Below are 27,449 nucleotides of genomic sequence, written 5' to 3'. Positions count from 1 at the left end.
TATCTAGAAGTGAAATAGCTGGAATATAAGGTATGGAAATATTCAACTTTAGTAAATACTGTCACACTTTTCCAAAGTAGTTGAATTAATTTATATTCCACTCAACAAACATTTTACAATTATCGTACATCTTCTACAAAAAGGCTTAGTGGTTTCTGTATTCTGTTTAGCAAACCTTATCAAACCTTAAAGTCATGGAGATCATGTCACATTTTATCTTTTAAAAGATTTATTGTTTTATTTTTCACATTTGGGTCTATAATGTCCATGATGTTCATGTTTATATATATTGTGGGGTAGGGTTCATGTTTATATATGTTGTGAGGTAGGGTTCATGTTGTAATTAGTGTATGTTCCATTTGTACATCCAGTTAGGTCAGCCACTGTTTATTTGAAATAACTTTTCTTTCTCCATTGTTCAGCAGAACCATTTCTAATATATATTACGTATCCTCATAAATGTGAATCTGATTATAGACTCTCTATTCTGAAATTTTGACCCTACCATTTACCCAGATCCTATAACTTTTCCCTCTTAATATTCTTTATTTGTTGTTTTAAGAAATAGATATTAATGATCAGTCATTTATACAATGTGCAATGAATACTGAGATTTATAATGAATGTCATGCTGGATTATTCCATTGGGAACTATGTTTCCTAGAATTTCTTTCTCTATATGATTCTGGGTCGAGTTGGCAAAAAGTGAAGTTGTGTGAGATTTAGGAAGCAGAGATGAAGCAGGCACCATTGCGATCTAAAGATTGATATTGATGAGAGGTGGTGAGACACAGACACAGACATGCCAGCAGCTTCGTTTACCCTGGTTCTTCCCACTCTGGGTCCAACTGTCCTTTCTCCCTGCTAGCTCTGCTAACAGCAGCAACCCCAGGACTATCAGCAGATGCTGTGCTGTGAACTCAGAGGCTGCAGTCATGAAGCGCCAATAGCCTTTTGTATACTGAAGTTTGAAGCATGGGTTCCAGGCTTCCCTGCAAGCTGGGGTTAATAAGTAACTTTTCTCAAATTCTTCATCTCCTCTTTCCAGACCTTTACCTCCCAGTTCCTCCCCAAATTGTGCAAAGTCCACTTCCTATAATAAATTCCTTATTTCATAACATATAGTGGTCCTGCTTCCCTGAATGAACCCTGACTGATACACTCATGCTGAAATGAAATAGTCAACAAATGTAAAAGTGGCAAGCCCTAAAACTGCATATGGTAAAATCTGCAATTGATGAAAAATTGACAGAAGAACTGCATATGGATATTCTTGGCTGACAACATTGGCAACATCATCACGTTGTTGTTTTGAATTTAAGATCTTGAAGCTGGCTAATTTGCTTCTGTTCTAGAATCCTTCCTCTACCCCTTCCCTAGCTTCCTGGGATCTTTACCTTGTCTCTACCCCCTTGTGTATATTTCCCTCCAGGTTAGGGGTTTGTCTTGTCCTATTTGTCTTTGCACCCTTTGCCAGAAGGGAAGTAAACCCTGTGCTGTAAGTATTCAAGGAAGGAGTGATTAGTTCTGGTCAGGAGAGCTCCCAAACGTCTCCATGGGGGTGCTGACATGTGACCTGGGCCTAAGTGGGCAGGAAGAGGGAAGAAGTAAGAGTAGGTAACATTTATCTCTGCGTTGTGTGTCAAGTACAGTGCTAAGGGCTTTACACATTAACTTATTATCACATCAATTATGTGAAGCAAGCACTATTATATCCTCATTTTATATATGGGGAAACTGGGAATCAGAGTAATTAGAAAACTAAACCATCATCACATTCCCCTACTAATATGCAAGCAAAGTCCAGGGGTGGGGGTTGGTTTGTCCTGGAATTTAACAGCCCTTTCTTAAGAGTGGTACTTTCAAAACTGCAATACAGGGAACTAAGCTATGAGGATGCAAAGGCATAAGAATGATACAATGAACTTTAGGCACTGGGGGAAAGGGTGGGAATGGGGTGAAGGATAAAAGACTACACACTGAGTACAGTGTACACTGCTTGGGTGATGGGTACACCGGAATCTCAGAAATCACCACTAAAGAACTTACCCATGTAACCAAACACCACCTGTTCCCCAAAAACCTATTGAAAAATAAATAAATAAATAAATAAATAAATAAAGGCCGGTTTGGTGGCTCATGCCTGTAATCCCAGCACTTTGGGAGGCTGAGGTGGGCAGATCACTTGAGGTCAGGAGTTCGAGGCCAGCGTGGCCAACATGGTGAAACCCCGTCTCTACTGAAAATACAAAAATTAGCTGGGCATGGGGGCAGGTACCTGTAATCTCAGCTATTTGGGAGGCTGAGGCAGGAGGATTGCTTGAACCCGGGAGGCGAGGTTGCAGTAAGCTGAGATTGCACCACTGCACTCTAGCCTGGATGACAGACTGAGGCTCCATCTCAAAACAAAAAACCAGACAAACAAAAAAGTAAAAAACAAACAAAAACAAAGATGTTTTCTCAGACATGAAAAACAAACAAACAAACTGCAATATAGTCCTTGAATATGTAAGGGATGCCTGGAAAATAGGAGGAGAGAGTGTGTGTGTGTGTGTGGGCGGTGGTACTGATGTTTTGTGTTGTTTTCTCCTGGGAGAACGGAAAAGAGGTAAGAAGAGAAAAGGAAAAAATAGGTGATTTTGTAACCTCATAAAAGGTGGTAGAAATGGCTGAGGGATGTTTTTAAGAACACGACCAAGGAGATTATAAAGTATGACTAATGTTCACTTTTAAATTGCCTGACTTTTGCTGGGTGTGGTAGCTCATGCTTATAGTGCCAGCTACTGGAGCGGCTGAGGTGGGAAGATCACTTGAGACCAGGAGTTTCAGATCAGCCTGGGCAACATAGCAAAACTGTCTCTAAAAAGCTGCCTGATTTTCTGCAGTGTAAAGCCCTCCATCTTCCTGAATTTTTAGTAAAAATAGAGTCTGCTGCACACGCAAAGACATGTCAGTGTGAATTTATGGAAAACGAGGAAATGGCTGAGGCTTGCATTTGAGTTATACAAAATAGCAAGATGAGCCCTATGCTGAACTAATTCACAGAAGCAGAAGGTCAGAACGAGAGGCAACTAGACCTCAGGTCTCCTGGGAACTTGCAGAAGTCTTACAGGAGGCACTGGGCTTTCTAGTCTGTAGAATGCTGTACTCCAGAAAATCTTCTCTGGATCTTAAGGAGCAAGAAGGCTCCAGCTGACTCTTACATTATTTAAGAAACTGGGTGTGTGTACCCAGCCTGGAGGCAGGATCTGTGAGCTTGGAGACAGGCTAGTAGCAGATGTGACTAGAGGGTGGGGGCCAAAATAGAGTGCTGTGGGGAGTTGAGAGGGGACAGATGTAGCCCTTATGCTCATGGAATTCAACAACTATTAGGAGACTCAAAAATATACAGATGAAAGGATGGGAAAGCAATGCAAGAAGGTATCTAGCTCGGCGAGGTGGCTCATACCTGTAATCCCAACACTCTGGGAAGCCGAGGTAGGAACATTGCTTGAGCCCAGGAGTATGAGACCATCGGGGCAATATAGTGAGATCCTATCTCTAAAAAAAAAAAAAAAAAAAAAAAAAATAGCCAGGTGTAGTGGCACACCTGTAGTCCCAGCTACATGGCAGAGTGAGGTGGGAGGATCACTTGAGCCCAGGAGGCTGAGGCTGCAGTAAGCCGTGATTGCACCACTGTACTCCAGCCTGGGTGAAAAAGCAAGACACTGTCTTAGGAAAAAAAAAAAAAAAGTATTTAATTCAACATCAAAGGGAAAGATTCATGTGGCCCCCCACTTTTGTTTTTATTTTTTAAATAAAAAAAATTTTTTAGAGACAGAGTCTTACTCTGTTGCCCAGGCTGGAGTGTAGTGGTGCAATCATAGCTCACTTCAGCCTAGAACTCTCAGACTCAGGCAATCCTCCCACCTGAGCCTCCTGAGGAGCTGTGGTATGCCACTACAATGGGTTTTTTTGTTTGTTTGTTTGTTTTCAATAGAGTCAGAGTAGAGTCTCTCTATGTTGCCCAGGCTTCAACTCCTAACCTCAAGCAATCCTCCTGCTTTGGCCTCCCAAAGTGCTGGGATTACAGGTGTGAGCCACCTCACCCAGCCTGGATTCCTTCCAAAATCGACTCAACATTTAGTAATTTCGAATGGCCTTTGGGAATGAAAGCTTTTGAAAATAGTCAACAGGCTGCCTAAAAACACCAACCTTCCAAGATCAGATGATATTGGGCGCATTCAGGGTTGTACAGTGTACACTAAAAACACCAGCCTTAACATGCATATACAGCATGGACAAATACACCAGCCACCTGCCATCTTCCCCCACATCCCCCCAAACCCTGCCCTGGGAACTTCCCTCTTTCAAATCCTGATCAAAATTAGTAAGGAACAAGGAAATTCAGGCCCTTTTGATCAGGAACTTCATTGTGATTTCCAAAATGTTTTGACCTTTGGAAATATTCTAGAACAAGATCCTAACCTCTCTCTCAGTGTTAATGGTCTCCTATGAACGCCCAAGTCGACAAATGTTTATTGAGCACAGACCATGTCAGGCACTGGGAGTTACAGACAGAACCAAGACCCAGCCCCACCCTTGAAGAGCACAATGACTTACTAAAATCCAGAAAAGACTTTTAAATACAATGACCTGGCCTCTAAACAGTCTTGAAGAAACATTCAACATTTAAGCTTTAAAATACTCTTTCTGGCCAGGTTCGGTGGTTCATGCCTGTAATCCCAGCACTTTGGGAGGCCGAGACGGGCAGATCACCTGAGGTCAGGAGTTTGAGACCAGCCTGGCCAACATGGTGAAACCCCATCTCTACTAAAATACAAAAATTAGCTGGGCGTGATGGTGGGCACCTGTAATCCCAGCTACTTGGGAGGCTGAGTCAGGAGAATCGTTTGAACCCGGGAGGCAGAGGTTGCAGTGAGCCGAGATTGCACCATTGCACTCCAGCCTGGGAAACAGTGAGACTCTGTCTCAAAAGAGAAGAGGAGAGGAGAGGAGAGGAGAGGGGAGGAGAGGAGAGGAGAGGGGAGGGGAGGGGAGGGGGGGGGGAGGGGAGGGGAGGGGAGGGGAGGGGAGGGGAGGGGAGGGGAGAGGAGAGAAGGGGAGGGGAGAGGAGAGGAGAGAAGGGAAGAGACTCTTCCCAGACTTAACCTTCTTTCTTTTAGTACCTTACCTTGCCCAAAGTGGGTTTTTTGTTGTTGTTGTTGTTGTTGTTGTTGTTGTTGTTGTGTGTTAAATATGAAAATGTCAGGGATGTTCTTTCTTTTAAGAGATTGCTCAACAGGGCCTCATGTTTCTCAAAAGAGCACTTATGTACAAATTCAATAACTTCGTGGAATAGAATGAGAGGGACTATCAAGCAGGCTTGAAGTTTACTGACGTTAAATCTACTTTTCAGACTTAATTAAGCCTGAAGCCCACAAATACCCTTACTCCCAAACCACCGTTTATTATGGAAGATAAAAGCAAATGACTTGAAATAAAGAAGAAAACCTGCAAAACAACATCTTAGCGTTTTCTCAGAAAACACAGAGTCCTCCAAGGACAATTAACAACAGAATTAATGCCAAAGAGCTAATACTCACCCCGTGCACTGCCGTAGAATAGCTAATCACAATTTCCTCTTGCCTGAAGGCTGTTTCTGGAAAGAACAACAGGCCCTGCCCTTCCCAGGTGAGCACTCTCAGGTGGCTTGGGACTGCTGCTAGGCCACTGTTTCTTAAGATTGCCTCCTTTTCCAGGCTCAGGGAAACACCATTGCCTTTTCCTAGATTGCTGAGAATTTCCAGGGGCCTCAGGGCCAAAGCATCTTCTTCTGCGGCATAGGTAAGTTCACGGATCGCTTGCTGCCCTCAAGTGTGGTCGCTGCTCAGCACTCTGTGAACCCAGAACTAAACCTTAGCTCCTTAGAGTGACCATTAAAAGCCTCTTGCACAAGGAATCTGTGTATCTGTGTGTGTGTGTGTGTGTGTGTGTGTGTAGAGAGAGGGAGAGAGAGCATGTGTAGCAAGCTTGATTGATGGTTTCATAAAATGGAGGAGTCTTATATTCCAGCAACACAACAGTAAATGTTTTAGCAAGCCCTGTTCTTACAAATCTTTCTGCCACCCCACTTGTGGCCAGAAAGGTGTGCTCCTACTCTCCCTCCTTGAAACTGCCTTTGCAAAAGGCAGTGAGAAACAACAGTGAGAAAATTATGACAGTGAAAGAGATCTGATCTAACCAACTCCCTCTTGCCACTAACCCTCAAACCGCACTTCGTCATTCCTGTGTGTGGCCCAAGCTAACTTTGGGAGAAATTTAATTTATAGCCTAAATAATAGTCCTTCCTAAAACTAAACTGCCTTTGTAAAAGTAATGAAAGACTACTAGGTTTGGAGGATGAGAGGGGTCTGAATTCTGCTGAAATGTAGGCACAGTTCAACAATTACCAGCCATTGTTCTGGAGGTCATAATATTTGTGACTTCCTCAATTACTTCTGTAAATAACATTACTATTGTAGAATTTAAGATTAACCTTTTGAGATGTCTTTTCAGACTTTTGCATTTCTGATGACCAGGTGACTCCACTGGGACCAGAGACTCAACCCTCAACAGGTCCTGTGGTCCCCACCTAGAAGTGGACTCAGCGTACAAGGACCATTTCCACACCCCTATGACTGCATCCCCAACCAGTCAGGAGCAGCCACTCCCTAGCCCCTCATGCCAAACTATCTTTAGAAAATTCTAGCCTCCAGTTTTTGGGGAGACCAATTTGAGTAACAATAAAATTCCAGTCTCCTGTCTAGCCAGCTTTACGTGCATTAAACTCTTTCTCTATTACAATTCTCCTGTCTTGATCAACTGGCTGTATCTGGGCAGCAGGCAAAATGAAACAATCATGCAGTTACATCCTCTCTCCTCACTCCCCTTTTTATCTTCTTCTCTTCTTTTGACCTCAAATTCAAATTCTTCCCATTGAATTGCAACACCTTGGAACAATTTAGCACTCCTCAGCCCCTGCTCCTAAACCCAGCTCCAGCCTCCCTCTGCACCACTCATAGTGGCTTGGCTAAAGAGCCTGATTCTGTTCCTGGACAAAATTGCAGGCCAACCTGTTCGATGAAGCCCTTCATGTCTAGTCACCGGCGGGCAACACTGCAGGTCCCCGGAACACGGCAAGTAAACACTTGAAGACTCTGGGGAAGCTAGGTACGAGCACTCAGGCAACAAAGCCATCTCTCCCCCATGGGTAGTGTGGTAGTTTTTAAATATGTCTACAGATTCTTTGATACTTCTTTCAAAGGGTGACACCTATGTCTCCTCCCCTTTAGTAGGGGCTATCCTTACTGACTAAATTCCAATCAATAAAGGGCCACAGAAGTGACATGTGACTTTCCAGATGAGGGCAACAAAGACATTGTGACTCCCTCCTTAGATCACTCACCCTGGGGCAAGTCAGCTGCCTTCACAAGGACTCAGAGAAACTTCTCTCTCTCTTCCTATCCTCCATTGCTAATTCTTCCCAATAAACACCACCACACATAACTCTGGGCCAATGTGCAAAATGTGGAAGGGGTAGAGGGTGAGGTGCTGGGTCACAGCAGAGAAGTATAGAGATGAGTCCAAGGCAATTGAGTGCAGCAGAGCAGTGCATGGGCTCCAAGCCACAACAACCTGTGTTGGAGCCCCAGTTCTGGCACAGATAGGCTTGGTATGAGGCTTGGCCCAATGTAAGTATTCTTGTGGTGATAGCAGTTATGGTGATTATTATTGGTTAAGCACATACGGTGTATCAAGCTCTATGCTAGCTGCATTACACATATTACCATATTATTTTCTTTCTTTCTTTTTTTCTTTTTGAGAAGTATTCTCACCCTGTTGCCCAGGCTGGAGTGCAGCGGTACAATCTTGGCTCACTGCAACCTCTGGCTACCAGGTTCAAGCAATTCTCCTTCCTCAGCCTCCTGAGTAGCTGGGATTACAGGCACCTGCCACCACGCCCAGCTAATTTTTGTACTCTTAGTAGAGACAGGGTTTCACCATGTTGGCCAGGCTGGTCTTGAACTCCTGACCTCAGGTGATCCACCCGCCTTGGCCTCCCTAAGTGTTGGGATGACAGGAGTAAGCCACCGAGCCGGCTGGCTGGCTTTCTTTCTCTTTCTCTTTCTTTCCCTTCCTTTCTTCCCTCTTTCCCTCCTTCCCTCCCTCCCTCCCTCCTTCCTTTTGAGACGGAGTATCGCTGTGTTGCCCAGGTTGGAGTGCAGTGGTGCGATCTCAGCTCACTGCAAGTTCCGCCTCCTGGGTTCACACCATTCTCCTGCCTCAGCCTCCTGAGTAGCTGGGACTACAGGCACCCACCACCACGCCCAGCTAATTTTTTTGTATTTTTAGTAGAGATGGGCTTTCACCATGTTAGCCAGGATAGTCTTGATCTCCTGACCTCATGATCCACCCACCTTGGCCTCCCAAAGTGCTGGGATTACAGGCGTGAGCCACAGCCACAGCGCCCAGCCTCTTTAAAAAAGAAAAAAAAAAAAGAGACAGGGTCTTGCTCTGTCACTTAGGCTGGAATGCAGTGGTACAATCATAGCTCACTGCAGCCTTGATCTCTCGGGCTCAAGTGATCCTCTCGACAGCCTCCCAAGTAGCTGGGACTATGGGCCAGAAGCTAGGTGCTGGTAGGTCACCCTGTTGCCCAGGCTGGAGTGCAGCGAAGCAGTAAGGTCAACCTCTGGTACCAGGTTATCAAGCATGAAGTATCCTCCTGAGGCAGCGGTACAATGGTCTCACTGCCACCTTGACCAGGTTACAGGGAGTAGCACCACCTGCCACCACGCCAGCTAATTTTTGTACTCTTAGTAGAGACAGGGTTTCACATCCAGGCTGGTCTCTCCTGACCTCAGGTGATCCACCCGCCTTGGCTCCCTAAGTGTTGGGATGACTTAAGCCACCGAGCCGGCTGGCTGGGCTTTCTTTCTCTTTCTCTTTCTTTCCCCCTTCTTCCCTCTTTCCCTCCTTCTCCTCCCTCCTCCCTCCTTCCTTTTGGGCATGCACTACCATGCACAGCTAATTAAAAAAAATTTTTTGTAGAGATGGGGTTTCACTATGTTACCCAGGCTGGTTTCAAACTCCTGCCCTCAAGCAGTCCTTCCACCTTGGCCTCCCAAAGCACTGGGATTGCAGGTATTGTCCACCATGACCGGCCTGGCATTTCATGTTAATATTCACAGAGCAACTCAATAAGATTCATATGTTGTAGTGATAGAATAGTGTTTCCCCAAAATATATGTCCAAATTGTGACTCTAGATACCTGTGAATGTGACCTTATTTGAAAATAGGGTCTTTGCAGATATAACTGAGTTATTGATTTGGGGATGAAATTATCCTGGATTTACAGTAAATCTAATGGCTGGTATCCTTACAAGACAGAGGAAAAAAAGATCTGAGACAGGAGACACACAGGAAAGAAGGCCACGTGAGGATAGAAGCAGAAGGTGAGATCTTTGTTGCCACAAGCTAGAGAAGGCCAGAGCTGGAAGGATCCTCCCCTTCCAGGAATCTCTTTGGAGGTAGCTTGACCTTGCTGACATCTCAGTTCTGAGCTTCTGGCCTCTAAAACTATGAGAGAATACATTTCTATCGTTTTAAGCCACCCAGTTTGAGGTCATTTGATACAGCAACCCAGGAAACAAATACGTACACATGTATATTTTTTTAGATGGCGTCTCACTCTATTGCCCAGGCTGGAGTGCACTGGTGCAATCTCGGCTCACCCACTGTGTTCAGGTGATTCTCCTGCTTCAGCCTGGGCCTACAGGCATGCGCTACCACACCTGGCTAATTTGTGTGTTTTTAGTAGAGATAGGGTTTCGCCATGTCGGTCAGGTTGGTCTCAAACTCCTGACCTCAAGTGATCCACCCGCCTTGGCCTCCTCAGGTGTTGGGATTATAGGCATGAGCCACTACATCTGGCCTGAATACGTATGTTTTTGTCCCCACTTTACAGATGAGGAAATGAAGGCTCAGAAAGACAAATTTGCCGAGTATGTTTTTATGCAAAGAGTCAATTTATGCTAGATACACGTGAAGCTACAGACTGCTCATAAGATAAATGATCAGGAACCCAAACAGGAAAATTAGGACAAATGTGTAGCTCTAGGTCTCCACTGAAGAAAGGAAAATAGGTTCACATCATTTCAATGGGCAAATTCACGCAAATACCAGAACTCATTTAATTAGGTCAGGAGAAACCCTCTTGGAAGGAGAAAACTAGCAAAATAGAAGATAGAGGTAACATGTAAAACATCTCAGCAAAACTGTCTATGGAGGAGACCAGTCCAGACCAGACAGTCAGCCCCAAAGGCTGATGACCTAGACTCTTGGGAGACTTTGAGCAGATTAAATTAATAGAGCAATTAGGGGCAGAAGCAAGCTAAGCCTCTTAAAATCTGGGAATCCAAGGGGAAATTTTCAGAACAATTTGGCTTGTAGGAAGGAATCAAGTCATGCACTTTTAATTTCTCTTTGTTTGGTTTCTTTTCAACATGCTGAAATGGCAAGTCTGAAGAGCAATAAATAAACGCAGGTTTCTTCTGAGATGCGAACAGCAGGGAATCATTCATTTTTAAGGTCCACCCGTTTCCCAAGGAGCCCTGCCTGGTGTTTGAGCTTTAATCAACTCACAGGAACAAGTTTCTCCTAACCTACACCATTATCATCCCAGGAGGCTTCTCTTGCCTTTTGGGGGGAAGGAAAATGGGCATTTTCCATAGTTGCAAAAATAACAAATGCTCAATATACAAAATTTGGAAAATTTGAAAGGGCACAAAGAAAAGAAAAAAATAAGCACCATAATCCCATCTCCTACTTTTGTTTTCTTTGAGACAGGGTCTCACTCTGTCCCACAGGCTGAAGTGCGACCGCGCAATCACAGCTCACTGCAGATCCTCCCATCTCAGCCTCCTGAGTAGCTGGGTGCACACCACCATGTGCGGCTAATTATTTTTTGTATTTTTTGTAGAGACAGGGTTTCACCATGTTTCCTAGCCTGGTGTTGAACTCCTGGACTCAAGTGATCCACCCCCCTCAGCCTCCCAAAGTGCTGGGATTACAGGTGTGAGAGCCACCTCGCCCAGCCCTATCTCCTACATTTTGAAATACATTCTTCTGGTAGTTTAGATACAAGGATAAACATGTAATTCAAAACCAAACTGCCTTTAGCTGCTCCTGCATGTTCATGGGAGGGCTGGTGAAACGGCCTTTGTAAAATCATGACTGAGACAGTGGAAGAGATCGTACTTAACTGACTCCATCTTGCTTCTAACCCCCAAGCTGTCCTTGTTCATTCCTGGGCATAGGCTGAACTAACTTTGGGAGATACTTAGTTTTTCTAATTTAAATAAAGACAGTAACAGCCCTTTCCCAAAGCAGACCTCCTTCTTGCCTGGGGAGTAGATTGCCTTTGTAGGACTAACATTAGCCACAAGATTAGAAATTATGGTTTAGGAGTCATGCAGCTGGAGGCTACAGGATTCTGACCCTCCCTGAACTGCTCCTAAGAGCAGTGCTTGAGATATTTTGCAGACCCTGCACTTGATGGATCAGCTGGTGCCACCCAGATCAATCTGATCTTGTACCCCTGGCCCCCCAGGAACTGACTCAGCACAAGACAACAGCTTCGACTTCCTATGATTTCATCCTTGACCAATCGGCACTCCTGGCTCACTGGCTTCCCCCCACCCACCAAGTTATCCTTAAAAACTCGGCTCCCTGAATGCTTGGGGAGACTGATTTGAGTAACAACAACAACAAAAATTCCGGTCTCCTGCACAGTCGGCTCTGCGTAAATTACTCTTTCTCTATTGCAATTCCCCTGTCTTGATGAATCTGCTCAGTCTAGGCAGCAGCAAGGTGAACCCCTTGGGTGGTTACAGTGGCTGAGGACATAATTCATATTTGTGGAGAAAAACATAACATTGAATATTATTTACTATGTACCAAACACTAAGCACTTCATACATATTAACTCTAAGAAACTTCTCTACTGCCTGCAAAGTTCAAAGATATTCTTCTATATTTAACTCATTTAATTTTCAGCAACCCTACTAAATATTAGTGCTATCCCATTCTGTAGATAAATAAACTAAGGCAGGGAAAGAACTGTGCCCCAAATCGCACAGCTGGTAAGTGGTGGAGTCAGGACTTTCTTCAGAATCTGCTTCAGAAGCCTGCGCTGTGCTGTGCTCTCCGTGCGCTGTGTGCTTCGTGCGCTGTGTGCTCAGTGCGCACTGTGTGCTGTGCACGCTCTGTGCTCCGTGCGCACTGTGTGCTGTGCTGTGCGCTGTGTGCTCTGTGCAGTGTGCGCTGCGTGCTATGCGCTGTGTGCTCTGTGCAGTGTGCGCTGCGTGCTATGCGCTGTGTGCTCTGTGCTGTGCACGCTGTGTACTGTTCTGTGCGCTGTGTGCTGTGCGTGTGTGTTCTGTGCTGTGCTCCGTGCGCTGTGTGCTTTGTTGTGCGCTGTGCTCTACGTGCTCTGTGCAGTGCGCTGTGCTGTGTGCTGAGCTGTGCCGGCATCGTTCTCACTCCTCCTGGTGGCTGTGCGAGGATGGACTGGTAAGGCTTTCTCCTTGTTATCTTCTATCCCAGACCCGGACGTCTGTCACAGTCATCAAGGGGTCTTGTCTGTAATGCCAGGAGGTGTAGCACAAGATGGGAAGGTGGGGGACACACTGAAGTGAGGAAATCCTAGAGGGAAGGCCAGCCTGGAGGGGCTCAAACACCGCCGCCCCCAGGCCCCGCCCCACCCCGGCAGCCAGAGCCCTGCAAGCAGCGGGGGCCTTCTACGCAAGAGGCATCCACGCTGTGCTGCTCTGAACATTGAGAGAACGCTAGGCTGGGCGTGGTGCAGGCTCACGCCTGTAATCCCAGCACTTTGGGAGGCCCAAGGTGGGAGGATTGCTTGAGTCCAGGAGTTCAAGACCAGCCTGGGCAAGAGAACCAGATCCGATCTCTAAAAAGAAAAAAAGGAAGAAAGAAAACATATGCCACATGGTCATTTTCCTTGCAAAGGTGGTTTTGGAGGAATCCAGAGAAATGGCTGAATCCCACCTCTGAGCTGGGGCAGAGAAGGAAAAAAGAAGTCTGGTTGGTCTGAGAATAAACCCCATAGTCCAGAGGCAGCAGTGAGCCCCTGGGAATCTGGATAAACTTGAGGAGGACACTGTTCATTGTAGTTTACACCAACGTGAACTGGAGGATACAACCCGTTTTATTTCAGTCCCAGAGGACTGAGTGACCTCGGATGACACGTGGGAGAGCGCTGTACATTCATGCATGTATATACGTGTATGTGATTTGTAGCATGTATATTATGTGGTTTATATAAGCAGATACATGACATAAACATGTACCAGTAGAGATGTAGAGAATTCTTTATAAAAAGTGACATAATATAATGAATCAATAAATCTATATATATTATACATTGTATATAAAATATAAATGTAATATGGTATATTATAAAACTTATATATAAAACAAACATAACACATATACTGTTTTATATATAAGATATGTAAGCACATATTTATATACTCTTTATTAAAATGTAACATTATATGATTTAATGTTTTTCCCATTAAATTTTTTTAACAAAATGGGACATTATTATATACACAATTTTGTGTGTTTTTAATTTAGGAATATAGTGTGTATGCTTCATCTTTTCAGTAATATTCTTTAAGAAGATGATTGTTAATATATTTTTATATTATTTTGTTTTTGAGGCGGGGGTCTTACCATGTTTTTCAGACTAGCCTTGAACTCCTGGGTTCAAGTGATCCTCCTGCCTCAGCCTCCCAAGTAGTTAGGATTACAGGCACACGCCACTGCACCCATCTATCTTTTTATATTCTATGTGGAGGTATCATAATTTGCTTAATCAGTCTCTTATTTTGGTTATTTGTTTCTGTTTTGTTTTTGCTATTATAGGTAATGCTGCTAATGAACTTTCTTATAAATAGAACTTAGATTCTGATTTCATACATCTTGGCAACATCAGTCAGGGCCTGACAGGAAACAGGTGGCATGCTAAACCTGGGCAATTGAGGGACATCTAATAAAAGAAAAGGTACAAAGGTGTAGGCTGAGTTTAGGGAAACCAACCAGGGATGGTGCAGTGCCTCTGGGATATTACCTCCTCTAGAATATTTTGTTATTGCTTCATTTTTCATTCCTTTTATTACTCGTGAGGTCAAGCACTTTTTATATGTTTAATTTTCTTTTGTGAGTTGCTTTTGCCCATCAGGGAGTTCATTTATTCTGCTTAGTTTGTGGAGTGTTTTACATTAACTATTGGTTTGTTTCCTCAAATATTTCAGTTGGTTTGTTATTTTTTATATGTGGTTACTGTTGTTTTGATACACAGGAGTTTAAAATTTTTACATTGTCAAACTATTAATCTTTGCTTATATGTTTTAGAATGATGCCAATTTAATAAGACTCTGTAAATGGAAATTATAGTCTATTTTATAGTTTCTTTTTAACCTCTAATTCTTATCTTCTTAACCAGAGCTATAACTTTCCTTATCAAGTAACCATTTATGCTAAACCTGAAAAAACTGAATATGATTCTTCCCCCTAAAAAATCTTTACAAACATAGGTATTAACATGAATCATCATATTTCCTGACCTTGTGTTCTTCCATCACGGTTTCAAAGCAGAGAAGAGTAACTCTGCTTTTTTTTTTCTTTTTTTTTTTTTAAGCAAATTCATCTTCTAGGTGCTGCAAATATGATAAACTGCTTTTTTAAGGAGAATGCTTGCCTGAGCCTTAGCAGACATGCCCTGACTTAACACATCTAAGTGAAACTAGAGTATTTTTTCAAGAATCATCTTTATGATGTTCAAGATCAATTAAATGGAGGAAAAGTAGGTTTTAAAAATAAAATTAGGCTGGGCTCAGTGGCTGGCCGGGCGTGGTGGCTCACGCCTGTAATCCCAACACTTTGGGAGGCTGAGGCAGATGGATCACTTGAGGTCAGGAGTTCAAGACCAACCTGACCAAATGGTGAAACCCCATCTTTACTAAAAATATAAAAATTAGTTGGGCATGGTGGTGCATACCTGTAGTCCCAGCTACTTGGGAGGCTGAGGCAGGAGAATTGCTTGAACCTGGGAGGCAGAGATTGCAGTGAGCTGAGATCATACCATTGAACTTCAACCTGGGTGACAGAACAATATTCCATTTCAAAAAAATATAAATAAATAAAAATAAAATTAGGCCAGGTGTGATGGCTCACGCCTGTAATCCCAGCACTTTGGGAGGCTGAGGTGGGCAGATCACTTGAGGTCAGGAGTTCGAGACCAGCATGGCCAACATGGTGAAACCCCATCTCTACTAAAAATACAAAAAAATTAGCCAGTATGGTGGCGGGCGCCTGTAATCCCAGCTACTCGGGAGGCTAAGGCGGGAGAATTGCTTGAACCCAGGAAGGGGAGGTTGCAGTGAGCCGAGATTGCACCACTGTACTCCAGCTTGGGTGACAAAGCGAGACTCCATCTAAAAAAAAAATAAAGTAAAATAAAATAAAAAATAAAAATAAAATCAGTTCGTAGACTATGATACAAATATAAAAGATAATATTAAGCATAGGCTTGGGGCCAGTCATTCTGTGTTGCAATCCAGCTTTACTACTTACAAACTGAATAGGAAAGAAACTTTGTCCTCTCTGTACTCACACTCACTCTCGTACTTCACTTCTGATACCAAACGTGTGGGGTTGTTTTCCTCCCACACATCCATTCTCCAGTGGACACCGGCTTGTCCTAAATTTCAATCAATTCTGACACCATCTACCTGGAGTTAGCATCAGAACTAACAAGTTAAGGGCTCAGTCCTGCAAGACTGGCTCCTACTTCAGGTCCCAGTCACAAGTACAGGCCTCCTGTGCTTCTGACCAAGGCTATAAATCAGAGGTTTCCATAAGCCCCTTCTAGGGTTTGATCATTCATTAGAATGGCTCATAGAGTTCAGGGAAACACTTGAGTTTACCAGTTTGTTATAAAGGATATTACAAAGGATACAGAAGAACAACCGGAGGAGATTCTCTAAATGCCTTCCCAGCAATAAATATGCTCAACTAAAATTATATGCTCATAAATTGCTATCAGTATTTGGTAGTACCTGTCTAAAAAGACATTTTCACAGTTGAAATACATAACATTTCATCACACATTAGTATTAACAGATGAACATTTGCAATAGATTTTGATGATAGGGAACACCAATTTTGAAACTCAATCAAAATGTTACCCTCTCTCAATGAAATTTTTGTTTTTTTTTTTTTAAGACAAGGTCTCACTCTGTCTCCCAGGCTGGAATGTAGCAGCACAATCACAGCTCACTATAACCTCTACCTTCTGGGCTCAAGCAATCCTCCCTCCTCAGCCTCCTGAGTAGCTGGGACTACAGGCACACACTGCCATGCTTGGTTAATTTTTAAATTTTTTTGTAGAAATTCCTGGATTCAAGCAATCCTCCTGCCTCCACCTCCCAAAGTACTGGAGTCCAGGCATGAGCCACTGAGTCTGGCCTAAAAATAAAGAACTTAAATGAGGTTTAATTGGGCCTCAGCATCAAGTATTTCCTCCTGTCTGATGGTTCTGTTGCATGGAATCAATAAAACCCTGATTCCCACCTATGTGTGATTGCAAGTGGTCACAGCCTTTAACAACGTGCTGGGACTCTCAGGATATCCTTCAATTAAACTAATCTAAATGCTTGAAAAGACAGATTTTTGTTGAAAAATTGAATCTACTGCCAACGTGTCTTGTCACGAATACAAGTCCACTGAGTAGCATCCAAATCATAATAAACATTCAGATGATTAATATGTTCTGTTTACCACCCAGTGCCCTCACTCGCCAGTTACTGCACAGCTCACTATTATGCTGGGTTTGATTTTAAGTGAATGGATAAATACAGCCTGCATTTTTTTTTTCCACTTCTTTTTTATATGGAACATTTCATGAATTTTCATGTCATCCTTGGGCAGCAGCCATGCTAATCTGTGTATCATTCCAACTTTAAGATGTTTGCTGCCAAAGCGAGAACCAGATCTGAGTATTTTTAAGAAATGAGGGTAGAAGCCGGGCACAGTGGCTCATGTTTGTAATCCCAGCACTTTGGGAGGCTGAGGCGGGTGGATTACTTGAGGTCAGGAGTTCGAGACCAACCTGACAAACCTGACCAACATAGTGAAACTCTGTCTCTACTAAAAATACAAAATTAGCCGGGCATGGTGGTGCTCACCTGTAATCCCACCTACTTAGGAGGCTGAGGCAGGAGATTCGCTTGAACCCAGGAGGCGGAGGTTGTAGTGAGCAACAAATGACCTGGTTTGTAGGATTTGCCAATTACCATGGTGCAAATACTTCCACTACAGCCAATTTCAAGTTATTAGTGCGATATTTCTGAACATCAGGTTAAGAAGAGATGTGTATCATTGGATGAATGAGTATTTCTGAGTATCAGGTTAAGAGATGTGTACCGTTGGTAGTGAGCTGAGATTGTGCCATTGCACTCTAGCCTGAACAACAAGAGTGAAACTCCATCTCAAAACAAAACAAAAAAGAAATGAGAGTAGAGCTATGATCTTTCTCATCCATATAGTTATAGGAAGGTCTTGGAAGCATAATACATACTCAATAAACAGTTGTTCATTGAATGAATAGATGAATGAGGTTTTTTTTTTCCTCTAAAAAGGTTAGTCTGGTGGCACTAGTTTGTGATGTGGTGGTCTCCACCAAGTCACAGTCTGATATGGAATATCTGAATGTGCATGTTTGTATTTGCATGCATTTGTTACAGTTTTTAGAGACAGCATGTGAAATAGTGACCAAGAAAGGCTCTGGAGTCAGATTCCTTGGGTTTGAACCTCAGCTCTGCCATTTACTAGCTTCACAGCCTTGGAAAAACTGCTTAATTCTCTGTGCCTTAGTTTGCTCATCTGTAAAAGGAGGATAACAATAGCACTTACTTTATAGGATAATTGTAAAGATTAAAAGAGCTATTCATGCAAATAACATCATAAATTTGCTTAATATAGTTCCTGCTGAGGCATCTATTTTTAGGCCTGACATAAGTTATTTGAAACCTAGTCATACCTCATGACCTTTGGCGTCTGGTTACATCTTCCCCTTCCAGTGTGATTATTTGTGCTATAGCCCCATTGTTCTACCCACTGATACAAAGCTCAACATAGCCCAGAACTGCTGGCCATAATAAACCTAATGGTCAATGCCAGAGTCATGGCTGTGGTGGCATGCACCTGTAGTCCCAACTGCTCAGGAGGATGAGGCAGGAGAATCACTTGAGCCTGGGAGGTTGAGGCTGCAGAGAGCCATGATCGCACCACTGCACGTCAGCCTGGGTGACAGAACTGTGTGTTTTTTTGGTCTCAACAAACACTCAAAAAAGTCTCAAACCCCTTGCTTCATCAGATGGCCGTGCTCACCGCCACCTACAGACTTCCTGTTGGCCTCCCATTGGGACCCCTAACCCTTCTGGGACCTTGTAAGTAATATGTATCGTGAATTTTGGTTTCATTTCCCCATTGTGGCCTATCTGATGCACACACCTGAACCTAATTTCACCATCACCCACCCACACACCCCCATCCCCAACTCCTACCCCAGTGCTCTCCCACAGAGTGGCTAGCTTGGCTTATGGCCACTCTCGAGAGAGAGACCCGAAGACCAAATTAGAAAAAATTACAACCTAATTTGATAAAGGTTTGCCATTTAAAGCTGGTAAAATATAAAAAAGAAATGTAAATTGAAAGCAAGCTTACAAAATTCTCCAAGGAATCCTCAGATTGCAGAGGACATAGTCTGAAAAATACCAGTTTAAGAGAAAATGAATGAGAGGGTTTGTGCAGCTCAAAGCAAAATGATCTCCTTCTTTGATTTGCTTGCTCAATTAGTCTCAGAGGATGAGTGTCCGACATGTACGGAAAGATGTTTTTAATTGGAGAATAACCTGGAAACTTCATACTACTGAGCTACGTGTCAGAAACAGTAACAAAAAGCACCGAGGACTTACTCTGTGCCAGACCCTGAGACAAAGTATGTACTTAAATTTTCTCATTTAGTTCTCAGAAAATGCCCAATGAAATTGGTATTTTAACCCCATTTCCAGATGAAAAAGTCAAGGCCGATGGCCCAGTTGAAACTCTTTTGAATGAAGTGGAGGAGGCAGGATCTGTGTGATTTGAGAGTCCAGGCTCTGAGTCAGGACTGCCTCCTGGCAACACACAGCAGCAACAAAGTGCAAGTTTGGGGGAATGCCAAGACCTTCACCTTGAGGGTCTGCATGCCCTGCTCTCCAGAACCGAGGAGGAGCCTTACCCCCACCCACGGGTACTATAGCACTAGCTCATCCGCCCGGGGTCTCTTCCCAGCGGTACCAGGTGGCTGTTCTCCTTGAATGTCAAAACACACAGCCCTTGGTTTCTGCATTTCCTTTGTCTTTGCCACCCACACCCACCCTCTCGCCTTGTACTTATTAACACCACAGGCTTACCCAGCACCTTTTATTTTTAGCATCTCAAAATGTTCGAACAAGACATTTTTCTTACTTTCATGTGCCTCTGCCTGGGAAAATCAGAATCACAAAGACTATTACCATCATAATGACTCCGATGGTTATGCAACAAACAATTCAAGATAAAAGGAGGGGAGAGGCCCTTCCAGGTTCTGGGGTTTGGGGGATGGATCCGGTTCAGAACACAGCTGCATCTCTGCTACCAAACCTGCTGACCTGGCCCTGGGACTCGGGACTTGCTGATCCGTGTGAAACAGCTTCTTCCTACCAGGGGTGTTATTGACAGGAGGGGAGGCCAGACAGCTGGGCTGCCTCGAAGTGATGCTCGCCCGTGTTAGCCATTTTAACAGTCATTTAAAATTCACTTCAAATACTAGGGATAGCAGTTTGTCACTTTCCCTGTTGTTTTTTCCCCACACACATATTAATATGGATGTGGCCAGCAGGTTCCAAGCTCTGAATTGTACTCATTAAGTCACAGCTGGCTGGGAATACGTGTCAATCCCAGACCTTTATTTCTCAAGCCGGTTTTATAATGAAATTAAAAATGGACTCCTCCAGACACCCCATTCCCTGGAAGCAAAGCATTTGCCCCTCTGGGGAGTGGATAGTGTTCTGATATGCTCTTTTTCTCAAAAGAAATGCGTAAGTAAATTCAGTAATTAAAACATTTAATTTGATGATTACCCTCACAAAAAGAAACTGCACAAATTAACCCTGGTAGGGGAACATTCCCTCCAGCTCTTTCGACGAGGCCTTTTTTGCCCTCATCCGTGCCCTCCTTCCCTTTGAGGGAGCAGCCCACCTGTTTGGGATGCTCCCCCGTCACTCACCATATCCCAGTGTTCCCAGTGGAAGTGTGGCTGGCCAGATGGCCCCTGCTATTAGTCACTTTCCTCCGCTGAATTGCACAGCTTGACGTCTGAAACTCAGTATTTATTTGTAAAAGGAGCTAAGGAAAAAGCTGACTCATTGTTACTCCAGAGGAATTCCTTCAGGGAATATAATACCCTTAAGAAGACCAGACGTCATGAAAGACATTTTGGCTTAAGCAGAACTAGCTGCGTAAGTGAACTCACCTGGGGAGCTTGTTAAACGAAGTGGTTCCTGGACCCCACCCTGAACCTACTGAAACAGGAAGGTCCCAGGAATTTGAATTTTAACAAGCTCCCAGGTGATTAATTTGCAACCTGGATTTTGGGAGCCACTGAGATGGGAGACACCCACTCATCATCAGCGTGGGGGTGGGGTGTAACTGTGAGTCACTCAGGGAATGATGGGGGGGGGGTCTGACCTTTGATTGGGTGCAGCTGAGCTCACCTGACAGGCTGTGCTTCATTTGGAAATGACAAATTAGAAAACGATGTGCAATTAAGCTTTTCAAGAGGCAATTAATCAGTTCACCCCCTCTTGTACCTCAGAGCCAGCCTTTGCATCCCTGGGTAATCAGGAAAGTCACTGACACTCCCCATGTCATGGGGGCTGAAGGATGACAGAGCGGAAGCCCTCAGATGTTGTCTGTCTGCCCTGAACAGGAGAACAGGCTGGGTGAGTCCTGCAGCCTCAGCCAGGCTGGGTCCTAACTCTCAGGAGCTGCTGAAGAAGACGGCAACGTACTCATTTGCAGATGGTTTTGCTGTGGTTTCCAAATGCCATCCCAACCGTAGGCCTGGAGCTAGGCTGGCATACCAGAGCCACCTGGGGAGCAAACCAAAAACATAGATTCCTGTGCCACTGATTGGCTTGGAGGCTGGGCCCTGAAATCTGTATTGGTAGCGATCCTCCCTGGGATTTGGGAACCACTGTGAACAGACAGGACTGCCTGTTGGATCATGAAGTGATTAGAAATAAACCCACAGAGAAGTCGATGTAAAGAAAAGCAAAACTCCGATGGCAGGAGCTTTGAGTGATCCTGCAGCCCGTGGAGAACACCAGAGGGCCTAACAAGGGGAGGACAGTCAATGAGGACTGAAAAGAAGGACGCACCTTCAAAAGAGGCTATGTGATTCACAATTCCTTGGCTCCCATTTAGCACCGGGGAGCTTCCAGAAAATGATGGGGAGGGTGAGATGGAGAAGATTCTAATTGCACAGGCTGCTGTCTCTTGTGAGGGATTTTTAAAAAGGGGGTATTTCCAGTGCCGTGTAGTAAGTGGATGCGCCAGGGTGTGGTGAGGGGGCGGCGGACGCCCTGGTTTGTAATATTTGCTGATTTCCTTGCCACCAACATCACTTCACTGAACGTGGAGTTGGGAGGAGACCTGCGCAATCGGCTCTTTGTGTTGGCAGGCGCCTCCCCCAGCACACCTCTGGATGGTTCCCGTCTTCAAAGACGAGCTTCCTGCAATTATCCCGCAGTATCTGCAGTAATATCACCAAAATGTGGCCATATGGGAATCCCTGAGGCGGAGTAGCTGGACCCGAGCGCTCACTGATTGTGCGGTTGGGAGCAGGCTTCTAGCAGGCTTGCAGAGATCCGCTTTTGTTGCGCCAAGAGCTGATGCTTCATGGCCAAGCCTGCCTGAGGCAGAGCCCAGTTTCCTAAGGAAGTGGGGAGGAGCAGAGGAAGCAGGAGCTAAGAATTTCAGGTGGGGAACGGGGCTCCTTTTGGATTCAGCTAGGAATCGCTCATAAAGACGAAGAGTTCACAATAAAGGAAATGGAGATGCTGCTGGCCGCCCCCGTACACTGACAAGCAGATTCTTCACAGTTAGCTGCAGCCAGAGGCAGAGGGCAGGCTCTGCACAACCTGAGCTGGAGTGGAATGGAAAATATCCAATTAATCATTCAAATTTGTGTCTAAGGAACCATGATGCTCAGTTATGAATTTCAAGCACTTTTAAAAACTGCTCTTGGGAGAGATATAAAACCCGTCATGGAAATAAAATTAGCAAATATTTCCCCAAGTAAGTTAAAATGTGTCAGGTAAATAATGGGAAGGAAAGAAGAGGTTTCTGGGAAATACCTCATTTGTGTAACTGAAGAAACATTGTAGGAGGTGATGGGGGAACAACACGCACAAAAATGCAGAGCCCGGCTTTGAGGGAAATATCTTTCCCCTTTTTCTTGGCCCTCATGGAGAGCGGCTTGGCTCTGAAATGGAAACCAGCCACTTTGTACAACTCAGTTCCTATGTCACGTTAATGTGCTGAGCACATTAGGTGTGAAAAGCAAGGAGTGGAAAGAGCAGAAAACATGGACTGCCGTATTATCAAGTCCCTTTCTGTCTTGAGAACCCCTGCCCAGGGTGTGTGAGTGCTTTTGGGGTGGCGGTGAAGGCATGCTAGGAAAATACCATTTTATTTTTAAAAACAAGCAAACAAGATCCTGCCATATAATGTGCTACTAAGAATATTTGCTCCTGGCATTGACTGTCAAGCAGTGGCATGCTGCAGCCAGCTTGCGTTGGCTCACAAAAGCCAACGGTACACATCTCTTCTTAACCTGATATGCAGAAATATCACACTGATAACTTGAAATTGGCCGTAGTGGAAGTATTTACACCATGGTAATTGGCAAATCCTACAAACCAGGTCATTTGTCCTTGGAGAACTGGTTGTTAAAGATCTGTCATCACACAGCTGCTGGCAGGTTATCCTACTGAGAGATTGGATCGTAACCATGTGTCTTAGTCAGCTTGGGCTGCCATAACAAAATGTCACAGCCTGGGTGGCTGAAACAACAGCCATTTATTTCTCACAGTTCTGGAGGCTGAAAGTCCAAGAGTAAGGTGTCAGGGAGTTTGGTGTCTCCTGAGGTGAGGCCTCTTTCTTTGGCTTGCAGGCAATTGTATTTTGTTTTTTTTTTTTTTTTTTTTTTTTTTTTTTTTTTTGAGACAGTGTCTCACTTTGTCATCCAGGCTGGAGTGCAGTGGTGTAATCTTGACTCATTGCAACCTCCGCTTCCTGGGTTCAAGCAATTCTTGTGCCTTAGCCTCTGAAGTAGCTGGGATCACAGATTACAGGCACCTGCCACCATGCCTGGCTAATTTTTTTTTTTTTTTTTTTTGATATGAAGTCTTGCTCTGTTGCCCAGGCCAGAGTGCAGAGCGATTCTCTTGCCTTAGCCTCCCAAGTAGCTGGGATTACAGGCACACCCACCATGTCCAGTTAATTTTTGTACTCCCAAAATGCTGGGATTACAGACATGAGCCACTGTGCCCGGCCTAATTTTTGTATTTTTTAGTAGAGATGGGGTTTCACCATGTTGGCCAGGCTGGTCTCGAACTCCTGACCTTAGGTGATCTGCCCACCTTGGCCTCCCAAAGTGCTAGGATTGCAGGCGTGAGCCACCATGCCCAGCCGTGGTTGTCTTCTTGATGTGTCCTGGTGTGGCCTTTCTCTGTTCACACACATCCCTGGCGTCTCCTCCTCTTCTTTTTTTTTTTTTTTTTTTTCCTTGAGACAGAGTCTCGCTCTGTTGCCCAGGTTGGAGTGCAGTGGCATGATCTCGGCTCACTGCAACCTCCACCTTCCTGGTTCAAGTTATTCTCCTGCCTCAGCCTCCTTCGTAGCTGGGATTACAGGCATGCACCATCATTCCTGGCTAATTTTTGTATTTGTAGTAGAGACGAGGTTGCACCATGTTGGTCAGGCTGGTCTTGAACTCCTTACTTCAAGTGATCCACCTGCCTCGGCCTCCCAAAGTGCTGGGATTATAGGCATGAGCTACTGCACCCGGCCTCTTCCTTTTATAATGACAGCAGGCATGTTGGATTAGGGCCCTACCCTTATGACCTTATTTAACCTTAATACCTCTTTAAAAGTCTCATCTCCAAATACAGTTACATTAGGGGTTAGGACTTCAACACATTAATTTTGAGGGGACATAATTTAGTCCACAACACTATGTGACAGGCACTTGGGGAAGATGCATTTTATTTTCAGGGAAGTGGTATTTCAACTTCATAGGGAGAGAATTTCGAGGCATTTCAAGCCCTCTAGCATGGTGGAGCAGGAAGGGGGAGCTTTCTGTGAAGTAAAGGAGTGTTCTTGCTGGCAGTGGTACTGTTAGCCACGTAGCTGTTAGGCAACAGTTGTCTGCTCCCAGGGAGCCCTGGAAACCCCTGATGCCGGGTCCTGACTCTGGCAGGGAGAAAGGCAGTGGCCATTAGACTTGTTCCCAAAGATAGAACCATGAGGAAACACAGACTCTGAAATTTTCCATTTAAGTATGGGTAAATAAATTAGTAAAGACCCACTGAGCACCATAATGATAGCAATGACCTTTCCCAGCAGTAAGGAGTGAGCATGCGCAGGGTTGCAATCAGAATGAAGCTCAGGACTGTCTGATGGTTGTGGAGTGGACAGTCTCTCATCAGCTGTAACTCAGGAAGCAAGTAGCCTTGGTTGTTGGTATCAGCTGTCTATGAGCAGGAGGGAAGCAAGCCTGAGAATGAATCCAACAGAGGAGGGTAGAGAAATGAGCTAGAGTCTCAATTAAATAATGCCTGCCTCCCTGATATACAGACAAGTGGATTTTGTTTGTTAATTATGTAAGTTAATATGTTCCTTTTATTGTCTAGTCCATTTTTCATGGAGTTTTCTGTTCCTTACAATAAAAAAGGTCTCAAGGGTGATAATCTAGGAGTGCTCTGTGTGTGTGTGTGGGAGGAGGGTGGTTTATGTAACCTGAGTGCACTGGTTCAGTGTGTCAGCGACATTATCATACATCTATTGAAATCACTCATTCTTTATCCAGCCCATCTAACAGCTCACACATCAGCATGAATAGAGAAGTAGGACTGAATGCAAGCACTGACCTAGGTCCTACCTAGGACAGGGGTTGTCAGGCCCCTTGCGCTGTCTTCTTGAAGGTACTAGCAGTAGGAGAATCCTTGGAAACCTCCAAAAGGGTACATCCTGGCTCAGAGTCAGGAGAGCCAGGAGGGAAGCTGGTCTCATTCTGTGCAGAGCTTTGACAACTCCTGGCTCGCCAGGAGGGAACTGATGGGACAGGAGGAGGGACGGGTTCCCAGCAGAGCCCTCAGGAGCATGAGCCTTCCTTTCTGATCCTGATGGATCCTGCTGCTTGCCCTAGCTCTGCACCACCCCTCTTTGCTTCTCCCCATCAGCACAGCCTCTGACCTGTTCCCTATCAATCCATTCATCCACCCTCACTGAGCCACAGACACTATGCTGGGTACTACGGATGTGGATGTGCAGAGCAGGTCTAGGAACTGGCCAGGAGTGAGTCAGACATGTAAGTCTGAGGCCTGCTATGAGACAAAGGCCCGGGCACTTGGGGCACATTACAGGTGAACAGAAGAGGCCAACCCCAGGGAAGTGGTATTCAAGTTGAGATCTGAATGGTGAGTAGGGTTAGCTGAGTGGAGAGGGCTCAAAGTGTGGGGGATGGCAGAGAAACAGCTTTGCCAAGGCACTGAGGTGGAAAGGGCAAGGTGCATCCCACCTCTACCATCAGTACTCACTTTCCCCTTGGGAACTTCTCCCACTGTCCCCAGCCCCATCACACCCACCCTGAATCTGAATGAGCCATGAAGCCGTGGCCTGGTGGGAGGGGATGAGGAGTGAGGAAGAGCTCATAGGCTGGGAGAAGGTGAACAGGAAGTGTTAGGAGAACAGGAAGTGTTAGAAGTCCTCCCCAAGGTTTAAAAAAAAAAAATTTCAGCGTGTTATCAAGGGAATGAGGGGGTTAGAGAGTAGCAGATTGTGATCAGAGAGTAGAATTTCCAAATTTCCAAATTTAAGATTTGGGCCAGGTGCAGTGGCTCACACGTATAATCCCAGCACTTCAGGAGGATGAGACGGGTCAGGGGTTTGAGACTAACTTGGCCAACATGTGGAAACCCCGTCTCTACTAAAAACACAAAAAAATTAGCTGGGTGTGGTGGCATGCGCCTGTAGTCCCAGCTAGTTGGGAGGCTGAAGCAGGGGAATTGCTTGAACCCAGGAGGCAGAGGTTGTAGTGAGCCGAGATTGCGCCGCAGCACTCCAGCCAGGCAACAGAGTGAGACTCCATCTCAAAAAAACAAAAACAAAAACAAAACAAAACAAAACAAAAAATTTAGGAGGTGAACTGTTCCAGGAGATGATAGAAGCTGATGAGATCTGGGAGGGAGGTGCTGAGGTGACAGTAATTGAAGGCATGTAAATTAAAAAGCTGAGAACCTACCTAGATGCCAGCCTGGTAGCCGGCAGGAGTTGGTGGGGAGACAGAGAATGATCTGCAGAGGAGAGGGTAGGAGAGTTGGATGGAAAGGCCCCATCCGCCACCACAGCCCCTCCTGCCCTGGTCGTGACCATAGAAATCCACGGGAAAGCCAGGGGAGGCTTGTGCAGGCTCTGGACACGCTCCTTCCTCCTTCCCTGCGTCTGATGGTGCAGGGGGACAGAACTTTGAGAAACACAAGGAAAACAACACTCCAGTTTTATTTACATAAGAGATCAACATTTGTTTGCAAGACTAAGGGTAAAGGAAATTTTAACAGAGAAAGACAAACTCAGGCATTAGTAGTGGTCTGACTATACCCCTGAAGGAGTAACTTGAACAGTATTGAGCACCTTTCTTTGGGTGGTGTCCACCATGGTTAAGCCCTGCAGCCTTCTGCTGGCCTCCCCAGTTATTTCTGGGAGCTCTGTGGGATGTCTCTAGAAGCTTACAACAGCCCTCGCCAGCCCTGCTAGGAGTCCATCAGTTTGCCCATCTCCTCCTCTGGCTTACTTTGTGGAGGTTCCTGGTCCTCTAGCCTAGAAATCATCCATGGATTTTTGGCCACATTCCCAGGGCAGTTCCAAGGTCTCTGACATCATTGCCAAGGGTGCCATCTCCCGGGGCTTCCAGCAGGGTTGCTGCCTCTAGCAGCTTCTCCAGAGCAACAGTGCTCCCAGATGCCTCTGTTAG

General features: G+C 45.0%; 2 protein-coding genes and 1 pseudogene across 13 annotated transcripts in view; 2 read left to right on the top strand and 1 right to left on the bottom strand.

Moving 5' to 3' along the window:
* Window positions 1–5,941, top strand: part of LOC126960890 (circumsporozoite protein-like) — a 109,737-nt gene extending 103,796 nt beyond the window's left edge. Inside the window, exon 5 of the mRNA XM_050800711.1 lies at window positions 5,742–5,941. The gene's annotated coding sequence lies outside the window, so the exon portion shown is untranslated. The remainder of the gene's footprint in view (window positions 1–5,741) is intronic.
* Window positions 1–27,449, top strand: part of BAALC (BAALC binder of MAP3K1 and KLF4) — a 1,274,875-nt gene that overhangs the window by 535,086 nt on the left and 712,340 nt on the right. Inside the window, exon 1 of one of the 12 annotated variants that reach the window (XM_050800735.1) lies at window positions 2,268–2,271. The exons of the other annotated variants lie outside the window; for them this stretch is intronic. The gene's annotated coding sequence lies outside the window, so the exon portion shown is untranslated. Of the gene's footprint in view, window positions 1–2,267; window positions 2,272–27,449 lie in introns of those variants that run through there. 12 annotated transcript variants of the gene reach the window in all.
* On the bottom strand, window positions 16,994–17,093 carry LOC126961894 (uncharacterized; annotated as a pseudogene).

Source organism: Macaca thibetana, chromosome 8, assembly GCF_024542745.1.
Source record: "Macaca thibetana thibetana isolate TM-01 chromosome 8, ASM2454274v1, whole genome shotgun sequence".
NCBI classification, from domain to species: Eukaryota; Metazoa; Chordata; class Mammalia; order Primates; family Cercopithecidae; genus Macaca; species Macaca thibetana.
Note: the sequence above shows the minus strand (reverse complement) of the source record. Positions and strands in the feature narration are given on the sequence as shown.